Below are 10686 nucleotides of genomic sequence, written 5' to 3'. Positions count from 1 at the left end.
TCAAACGTTATCATTTTTATTTCAAAATCCAGAATGTATTTAGTATACCCATATTATACAAGTATTCAAACTTGTCGGGTCTAAATCACATTCTATCCGGTCTTTCGCTTAATCGTGCGTAAACCGTATCATTCTTAAAACTAACCGGTCAAAGCTTAGGCTTAAATAAAAGACCCGTTAGGAATCTAATAGGTTAATTATAAACCTTTGTTCCAGATTAGGAGGCCCAGTAAAAGCTACCACACTTACCGTTTGTGTTACATACTTGCTCAGGTAAATACATTTTGACTTATTTTCCCTATACGGGCTTGGGGTACGGTATTTAAAATACCGCTTGATCGGGCGCACAAGTCCTGCTCCTTATGGGTGTACAGTCTTGAATAGCTTGTGCGACTTCGTTTAAACAGTCTTGTCTTACTTTAGGCTTTGGGGGGTTATTGACCGTGTCCCGGATATCCTTGGCATTATCTTACGAGATGGCCACGACCAGAGCACGGGGTGTAGGCGTACACTCGGCGTGTATAACTCTTTAATGTGGTGTGTCATTTAATTCTTAGCCCGGACAGCAGATCCCGGGCCACCAAAGATACGAGTGCATGTAAATCGTTCACAAGTTTATATTATATAATTATCCCAAGTTAACAAAAATATTTATGCCTTGTGCATTTAAATCAATTTTCAATCATTTTCAAAATGAGTCAGTCGATTTGTATTTACCAGTGTAAACTGACGTATTTTTCCCAAAAGGTTAAGTGCAGGTACTATACGAAAATAGGCTGGCTGTTTCCTAAGAGCGTCCACTATAGTCTCGCGAGCTCGGACGACAAATATCTGTTGAACAATATTTTATCTTATTTGTATTTGATCCGCCTGTGGATCCGTTTCAACTACTGTGATATTTATTATTGCAATTTATTTAAAAGTTGAAATGTATCTATTCTGCTTCCGCTGTGCATTATTATATTGTGTTGATTGTCTATGACGATGCCAACTACGTCACTGTACCCCACACCGGGCCCACCGGTGACACTTGGAAATCGGGGTGTGACAGGTTGGTATCAGAGCCAACGCTGAGTGAATTAAACACTATCCTAATGTGTTTAATCTCAGTTACACAATTGCACATTCCTCGATTTTCGAGTCTAGACAAAGAACTTAGGAAATGTTCAACATTTCGTTTATTTTATTTTAATCTCATTATTTGCTTTGTCTTATATATTTGTTGTGCAACTTGTTTAAATTTTGACAGGATCATTATGTCGCCACGAATGAGAGGTCGAGGAGGATTCACTACATCGCACGACCATGAGGCAGGACCCTCACACAGACGAGCTCCGTCAGCTACGCACCACACTGCAGCCAATGATCTTTGGGGATCATTCGCTGAGCCGGCTAGACACTCGGTGTCTATGAGCACTTCGCCATCACTACCCCAATCATTTGGGCCCCACTCGGAGAATGGGCCCCATGGTTCTCATGGATCTTACATACCGCTCCATCAGTCACCTCACCAGTACCCAGCACCAGTTTACCAGGGTCTGTATAACCCTGATGCTTTTGTGGATGAGCCAGTGGGTCATAACCCACTAGGACCGGAGGACCACTTTCCTGGTGATCACGAGATGGAAGTTGATGAAGACACGGACCCTTCACTGCCACCGTCAGGTACGCCCAACCATCCCATCGAGATATCGGATGGGTCGCCATTTAGGGGATCACCCTACAATGGTGTGGACAGCTTTCAGGAGAGATTTAAGCAGTACGATTGGTATTACACCCCCAGCCGCCACAACTCTCCGATGCTCCAGTCTCGCCATGGTTCGCCGGTGCACTCGCAGCACCACTCTCAGCAGCAGCAGCTTCAGCAGCAGCCGCCTCTACAGCAGGACCTATCTGAGGCCCTATGGCGTGACGTGATCACTCCGTCACCACCGCCGCCACCAGTTTTACCTCCTCCGCCTCAGAGGCCAAGGAGGAATGCGCGCACGTCTACGCGCGGAGGGATTCGCATAGGCACCCCTCCACATGTTGGTAGCAGCCGCTACACGCCTCTTCCCGAGGAGTCCGAGACGGGGGAGTCTCAGCATCCCGTATCGGAGGTCACTTCAGTACCGATCCCGCCTCTGCCGCCGCAGAACTATGGAGAGCCGATTCCGGCTTATGCTAGCGCAGCTCAGTTTAACCCGTTCGAGCAGGTTTTCCCTCAGGTTTATGATTACACAGGAGACCCTTATTGGCAAGCTGTGAACTACAGCTCGCTCCCACCTAGTGGTCCATTTGGAGACACTTGGACTGCTGGGCAGTCTACCTTTGGCTACCCTCCGGGTTACCAGCAGACACAGCCACCGCAGCCGCAGCAGTACCAGCCACCGCCACCGGCGCCTATGATGTCGCCGCCGCAGGTTCAAGAAATCCTGCATGGGATTAACAGCATGCGACGCGAGTTGCAACACGAGATGCGAGCTGATCGCCGACGCAACAGTGGCATGTTCAAGAAGGTGTTTGACTTACTCAAGGGTAAGAGTAAGAAGGATCATTGAATCCTTTGATTGTTATCTCATTACTCATGTCCCTGCGTGGACATCTATTCCTGTACTCTACCCCTGCGTGGGTATATTTCCCTTATTCTACCCCTGCGAGGGTATGTCGTCCTGTTAACCCCTGCGTGGGTTTGTTTTATTTCATTTGTCGTTGATTGTTAGTTGTTTAGCCCCTGCGCGGGCATGTTATTCGTGATGTTTGAATTAAAGTCCCGTTTAGGGCAAAGATGTACTAGTACTTTATTTGAAATTTGAAATGGTTAATTTGAATTTCTCATTTTATTTATATGCATGAATATAATATTAAAATAATGGAAAATATCAATTTTTATTTGATTTGCCATTTTATAAGAATCTTAGTAAGGTATAACCTAGCTTGAATGCCTTATTAACAGGCCTGGCCATGATGGTAAAACCTGGTTGAAAGGATTCAACTCCCTGTTAACATCTGAAAACATGTTAACATTCCTGGCCAAGCGTGATCTGTAAAATCACACAAGCCACCCTTTTTAATAAATTATCTACAGATTATATCTGTATACAAGTCTATTAATGACTTGATACCTACGGGTTATGACTATGTCATATAGTGACAGTTGTGGTTTATGACCCTCTGTCTAGTAAAGGATTAATTGTTTAATTATACAATTTATAATCCTATAAAAATCTAAATTTATAATTTAGTAATTGTCCGAAGTGACTAGGCCTATGGTGCCAATATATATATTTTCATTCCTTGATTGCTAATAAGAGCCTGAATGAAATTTATTAAAATTAACTGTTAAGGTTCTTGATACCATGGTTAATAAATCGTCTAGAACGATAATACTGTTAGGTTCTAAATTAGACCTTGTCCTTTATTGTAGCTTAAAGCTACAATGGCCAAATCGGAGGAGACCAACAGTCATTCTGGGGAACACTCAAATAATGCAAAGATTCACGTTACCGGTGCAGAGTTGCAAGCACTGATAGATAACGCTGTTGGCAAAGCAATGGATAGGCAATTCAGGGAATCTAGTGGTACTCGGAGTAGGACCCGAACAGAACCGCACGCAAAGCCCAAGACTCATTCTGAGGCTCATAGTAAGCCACCTTCTAAAAAGAGTGAGCCGAAGAAAGCTGAGGATGATAATCACTCCTCCAACCACAGCAGCATCCCAAAGCAAGAAGTTAAGATGAACCATGATACGCACAGCAGGTCCTGTACGTACAAATACTTCGTATCTTGCAAGCCCAGAGATTTCACTGGGGAAAAGGGAGCCGTCGATTGTATGACGTGGATTGATGAGATGGATACTGTGGTTGATATCAGCGGGTGTGCTGATAGGGATGTTGTGAAGTACGCATCCCAGTCGTTCAAGGGAGACGCGTTAGCATGGTGGAAGTCGCTTCTACAAGCTACTGGAAAGACCGCTCTGTATAGCATGACATGGGATCAGTTTGTAGCACTGATCAAGGAGAATTTCTGTCCGCAGCATGAGGTTGAAAGAATTGAATCGGATTTTGTGTCTCTAGTTATGAAGAATCTCGATTGTCAAGCGTATCTTACTACGTTCAACACCTTATCCCGGTTAGTGCCTTATCTGGTGACCCCGGAGCCGCGTAGGATTGCTCGATTTATTGGGGGTCTGGCACCGGAGATAAAGGCAAGCATCAAGGCTTCAAGGCCTACTACATTTAGATCAGTAGCTGACCTATCCCTCTCCCTCACTCAAGATGTCGTCAGACTTAGAGCTATGAAGAGCTCGGAAGAGAACAAAAGGAAACGTGAGGATGACACCTCACGAAGATCTGAGAAATGACACAAGGGAAACAACGACCATAGGAAAGGGTCGGGGTTCAAGAAAGGGGATCAGTCCACAGATCATAAAGCTGTGGATTGCAAGAAAATGAAGGATGCAACTTGTTTCGGTTGCAACGAGAAAGGGCATATCCGGCCAAATTGCCCAAAGAATGCGAGGAAGGCAGATGAAGGAAAGAAGACTAATGCGAGAGTCTTCAGAATGGACGCCAAGGAGGCAGTTCTTGACGACAATGTCATTACAGGTACGTTTCTTGTAAATGATGTTTTTGCTAGAGTCTTGTTTGATTCAGGAGCTGATAAGTCGTTTGTAGATAATAAGTTTTGTAAATTGTTGAACCTTCCTGTTAAAACCTTAAGTGTGAAATATGAGGTGGAATTAGCCGATGGAACCATAGAAACCGCCTCGACTGTTCTAGATGGATGTGTTATATCCATTAGGAATCATTCTTTCCCGCTATCCTTGCTTCCCTTTAAACTAGCTGGATTCGACATAGTGATAGGCATGGATTGGTTGTCGAGTAATCAAGCCCAGATTCTGTGCAATAGAAAGCAGGTGATAGTGAAGACTCCGTCTGGTGAGTCACTTACTATTCAAGGAGATACCCATCATGGATTGCCGGAGCAAGTGTCCATGCTCAAGGCATCCAGATGCATGCAGAAAGGATGTGTCATTTATATGGCACAAGTTACCATTGATGAGCCGAAGCCGAAGATTGAAGATATTCCTGTTATTTCGGAATATCCTGAGGTTTTCCCTGAAGAGCTACCTGGTTTGCCACCAGATAGGCAAGTAGAGTTTCGGATAGATATCATACCAGGCGCTGCACCTGTAGCAAGAGCACCATACAGATTGGCACCAACGGAGATGAAGGAGTTGAGGACGCAGTTGGATGATCTATTAGCTAAAGGTTTTATTAGACCTAGCTCATCTCCTTGGGGAGCGCCAATCTTGTTCGTTAAAAAGAAGGATGGGTCGATGCGTCTGTGCATCGATTATCGTGAGCTTAACAAGGTCACTATCAAGAATAGGTATCCGTTACCCAGAATCGACGATCTGTTCGATCAACTGCAAGGAGCAAGCTACTTCTCAAAGATTGACCTCAGGTCAGGTTATCATCAGTTGAAAGTCAAAGATGAAGATGTGCACAAGACCGCGTTTAGGACTCGTTATGGACATTACGAGTTCCTAGTGATGCCTTTTGGGCTCACTAACGCACCAGCCGCATTCATGGATCTCATGAACCGTGTCTGCAAGCCTTATCTAGATAAATTCATCATTGTCTTTATTGACGACATCCTTATCTATTCGAAGAGCCAAGCTGACCATGAGAAACACCTTCGTTGTATTCTCAAACTTCTGCATCAAGAGAAGCTTTATGCCAAATTCTCGAAGTGTGAATTTTGACTTCGAGAAGTCCAGTTCCTTGGACATGTAGTAAGCGAGCGTGGTATCCAAGTAGATCCCGCTAAAGTCGAAGCAGTCATGAATTGGCAGGAGCCGAAGACGCCTACTGAGATTCGCAGTTTCCTCGGATTGGCAGGATACTATAGGCGATTTATCGAGAACTTTTCAAGAATTGCTGCGCCCCTAACTTCGTTGACTCGTAAGAAGATTAAGTTTGATTGGGGCCCTAAGCAGCAGGAATCCTTTGACATTCTGAAGAAGAAGCTGAGCAATGCGCCAGTGTTGACATTGCCCGATGGCATAGAAGATTTCATAGTGTATTGCGATGCATCGCACACTGGTATGGGCTGTGTACTCATGCAGAGAGGCAAAGTCATTGCCTACGCTTCTCGACAGCTAAAGGTGCACGAGAAGAACTACACCACCCACGATTTGGAATTGGGTGCAGTCGTATTTGCTTTGAAGCTATGGAGACATTACTTGTATGGAACCAAGTGTATAATATATTCAGATCACAAGAGTCTTCAGCATCTGTTCAATCAGAAGGAATTGAACATGCGTCAAAGGCGATGGATGGAAACTTTAAATGATTATGACTGCGAGATAAGATACCATCCAGGCAAGGCAAATGTAGTTGCCGACGCCTTAAGCAGAAAGGAAAGGGTGAAACCAATCAGAATCAATGCCAAGCGCATTGAAATAAGAAATAATCTGAATAAAAGGGTGTTAGCTGCACAGAAGGAAGCTGTGTTGGAAGCTAACTATCCTGCAGAGAAGTTAGGAGTAACTGAGGAGCAGTTATCCTACGACAAAGATGGAATGCTACGACTAAACGGACGAATATGGGTTCCAGTATATGGAGGACTTCGGGATGTTATCCTCCAGGAAGCCCACAGCTCTAAATACTCAGTTCATCCTGGAGCAGATAAGATGTGCCAGGATTTGAAATCAAACTACTGGTGGATTGGTTTGAAAAAGTCAGTAGCTGAGCATGTAGCTAAATGCTTGACTTGTGCGCAAGTCAAGGCCGAGCATCAGAAGCCGTCAGGTTTGCTTCAACAACCTGAAATTCCCAAATGGAAGTGGGAAATGGTGACAATGGATTTTATCACCAAGTTGCCGAAGACGAAAAAGGGAAATGATACCATATGGGTCATAGTAGATAGACTAACTAAGTCAGCTCATTTTCTACCCATCAAAGAGACGTATAGATCAGATATGTTAGCTCAATTATACGTCGATAAGATAGTAGCGCTACATGGTATACCTATATCTATTATCTCCGATAGAGATACTAGATATACGTCGCATTTTTGGAAAAGTTTCCAACAGTCGTTGGGCACTCGTTTGAATTTTAGTACGGCTTATCATCCTCAGACTGATGGTCAGAGTGAGCGTACTATTCAAACTCTGGAAGACATGCTTCGCGCATGTGCGATCGATTTGGGTGGTAGTTGGGATAAGAACTTACCACTGATTGAATTCTCCTACAACAATAGCTACCATTCCAGCATAAAAGCTGCGCCTTTTGAGGCCTTATATGGTAGAAAGTGTAGATCGCCCATTTGTTGGGCAGAAGTTGGAGATGTCCAGTTGTCAGGACCAGATATCGTTCTTGAAACGACAGATAAGATCATTCAGATTCGCGATCGTTTGAAAGCTGCCAGGGATAGGCAGAAAAGTTATGCGGATCCTAAGCGCAAGGATTTTCACTTCGATGTAGGTGATAAAGTGTTGCTTAAGGTATCACCTTGGAAAGGTGTAATGCGATTTGGAAAGAAAGGCAAGCTAAGCCCGAGATACATAGGACCTTTCGAGATAATCGAACGTGTCGGGGCAGTCGCTTATAAGTTAAACTTGCCTGAGGAACTTAGCGCTATTCATAATGTGTTCCATATCTGTAATTTGAAGAAGTGTTTCGCTGACGATTCACTGGTTATACCGCATACAGATATACACATAGACGAAAGTCTAAAATTTGTGGAAAAACCTTTGTCGATTGAGGATCGACAGGTAAAGAAGCTTCGAAGGAAGCACGTGCCATAAGGTTCCGGTATGTGAAAACATACCTTAGAGGGACTAAAAGTGACAAACAGTGAAAACTATGGAACATAAGGGTCCAAAGTGTCAACAATGGATAAATAGGCTCTATGATAACCCTACATAATGTTTATAACCTTAAACGGATGGTTCATGGATCATACGACGCGGAAATTGCACAAAAGTGAAGTATTGCAAACTATAGGGGCCAAAAGTGTCAACATGTTTAATTTATACCTCTGAGTGAACTTTTGGCAGACCCGAAGCTTTGTAAAGCTAAAATATACTCACTAGAATGTGTGGTTAAAATTTCATGAAGTTTCGTCAACGTATGAGAAAGTTATGGCCAAAACCGTAACTATAGGGGCTAAAAGTGTCAACATGTTGAATTTATACCTCTGAGTGATCTTTTGGCAGACCCGAAGCTTTGTAAAGCTAAAATATACTCACTAGAATATGTGGTAAAAATTTCATGAAGTTTCGTTATCATATGAGAAAGTTATGCCCAAAACCGTACTTGAAGGACTAAAAGCGTCAACGTCGAATTTCATGGCTTTTCGGTTGAGCGCAAAGTTATCCGAGGACATTACCATGTTGGTAAATGTCCTAAGGTTCTTAAAAACCAGATTCGGGGGTTTACGAGTCAAGATTCATGGCCAAATCATCGCAACCAAAGTACAGGGACCAAAACTGCAACAAATGGGCAAACTTTGGAGCTGCCAATAAACCCAGGTGCAGAATCCGCGAACAGCAGCGATTTGGGTCCGAATTTAAGTGGGTAACAGCTGTTTTCACCTCCCAAAAGCTCCAATAACATTGCATGCATGCCTAGGCCACAGTAACCCCTTGCAAACATCAACAATTCAGCTTTAAATCTGATCCAAAGCTCATTTTACTAAACACTTGTGTTGTGAACAAGAACTTCCAAACTTGCAAAAGCTCTCAAGCATCTCTGAAGCATTTCTGGACATCAAGGCCGATTTCTAGTGTTAGCTTAACATCAATAGGACCTTGGTAAGCTTCTAATTCGATCTCCAATCCGTTCTTGCTTTGATTATTGCTAAAAGTCAAACTGTTTGATCATACACTTTGACTTTCTGATTAAACAAGTTTCAATCAGTCATTTCTCGAATTGAAACCAGATTTATGTTGGTATTTATGTGGGAAACAAACCCTCTAAAGGGTAATATCTGATTCCCACTATATGCATGCTAATTGTCGAGTCAAACGTATTTCAAAAAAGTCAACAGAAGTGATTTTTGCAAAAATAAGCTTGAATGTTAATATATTAGACATGTAATCTGATTGATCATCATAAATAACTTGTAATACATATAAGAATGTGTTTTATCATCATCAACCCGACAATCTATAATATAAATACGAATCGGAGCCGAAAGTCCTATAAAACGACTAATTCGTAGACTATCGATTCGGATTCGTACATGCATGTTTGAGATCTGTATTGGAGAGTATTTTTGACCATTTTATTTTGGTAAAACTTTCTGGAATTTTTGTTGATTAAGTCTATGCTTAGCCGATTCGAATGCATGTTTCCGATTTATGCATAAAGTTGACTATTTTGCCCTTTTTGATATAAAACATGATTTTTGGAAAAGTGAAAGAGTAGAAATCTTTATTTCTAATATCTAAACTTGCACTGAAAATTTCGGATCAGTTGGTGGTCCAGATTTTGAGTTATGGCCATTAGCGTAAAACTATGTTCTTAATTTACATAAACGACCCTTTTCGCATATGACCTATTTCTGGCCACGTTTTGGTATAAAACTTTTTACCAACTGATGTATTATAATATTCTGGGAATTTTGATGATTTTTAATTAATTTTTGGCTGAACGGATCCTAGATCGCCTAGTTATTTCGGGTTATGTCGGTTTTGACCGTTTAAGCCATAAAATGAGTTTTACACATCCTTTTGACCCGAAACCTTTTTCTACTGATTTGAAATGTTAAATAAATTATTTTGAGCCTTCTGGAAATATAAAAATCTCAGCTTTCATATATAAACCCGGAAACGGCTCCAAATCGCATATTTAGCGTTTTAAGCGCATAGTAAGCGTTATACTTGTTTTAAACATGTAAGACTTATACCTACTGATGTAATTAGCATATTTTCATATAATAACAGTAAGTATAAGTATATGACCTCAGATTTCCAGTTTTGGCATTTTTAGCCCTTGTGAATTTACTAAAATACCCCTACGGTGCATAGTTTGATTTTAAATGATAAATTTGATATATGGGTCATACCCTACTGTTATAATATGTTAAATGAGGTATATTTACTGTATGAACCAGACCCGAAACTCAGATTTCTAATTTGACTCTTTTATAATCTTTTAAAAAGACCAAAATGCCCTTCTAAGGCATAAATTGAGTTTAAAATTATTCCGGGCAATATAGAACATAACTTACTGATATTATATCATATTTAAAGCATATTATATCAGGGAACTTGCATTTGAATCATTTGTCTACCCGTATCGCCCTTTTTGCGTTCGGTTCGGTTTACGTAACTAGTTTGCGTAAATTGACCGAAACGGGTCAAACGTTATCATTTTTATTTCAAAATCCAGAATGTATTTAGTATACCCATATTATACAAGTATTCAAACTTGTCGGGTCTAAATCACATTCTATCCGGTCTTTCGCTTAATCGTGCGTAAACCGTATCATTCTTAAAACTAACCGGTCAAAGCTTAGGCTTAAATAAAAGACCCGTTAGGAATCTAATAGGTTAATTATAAACCTTTGTTCCAGATTAGGAGGCCCAGTAAAAGCTACCACACTTACCGTTTGTGTTACATACTTGCTCAGGTAAATACATTTTGACTTATTTTCCCTATACGGGCTTGGGGTACGGTATTTAAAATACCG

The sequence above is a fragment of the Helianthus annuus genome, chromosome 3 (genome assembly GCF_002127325.2).
Source record: "Helianthus annuus cultivar XRQ/B chromosome 3, HanXRQr2.0-SUNRISE, whole genome shotgun sequence".
In the NCBI taxonomy this organism is placed as follows: domain Eukaryota; kingdom Viridiplantae; phylum Streptophyta; class Magnoliopsida; order Asterales; family Asteraceae; genus Helianthus; species Helianthus annuus.
This window is presented reverse-complemented; position numbering follows the sequence as displayed.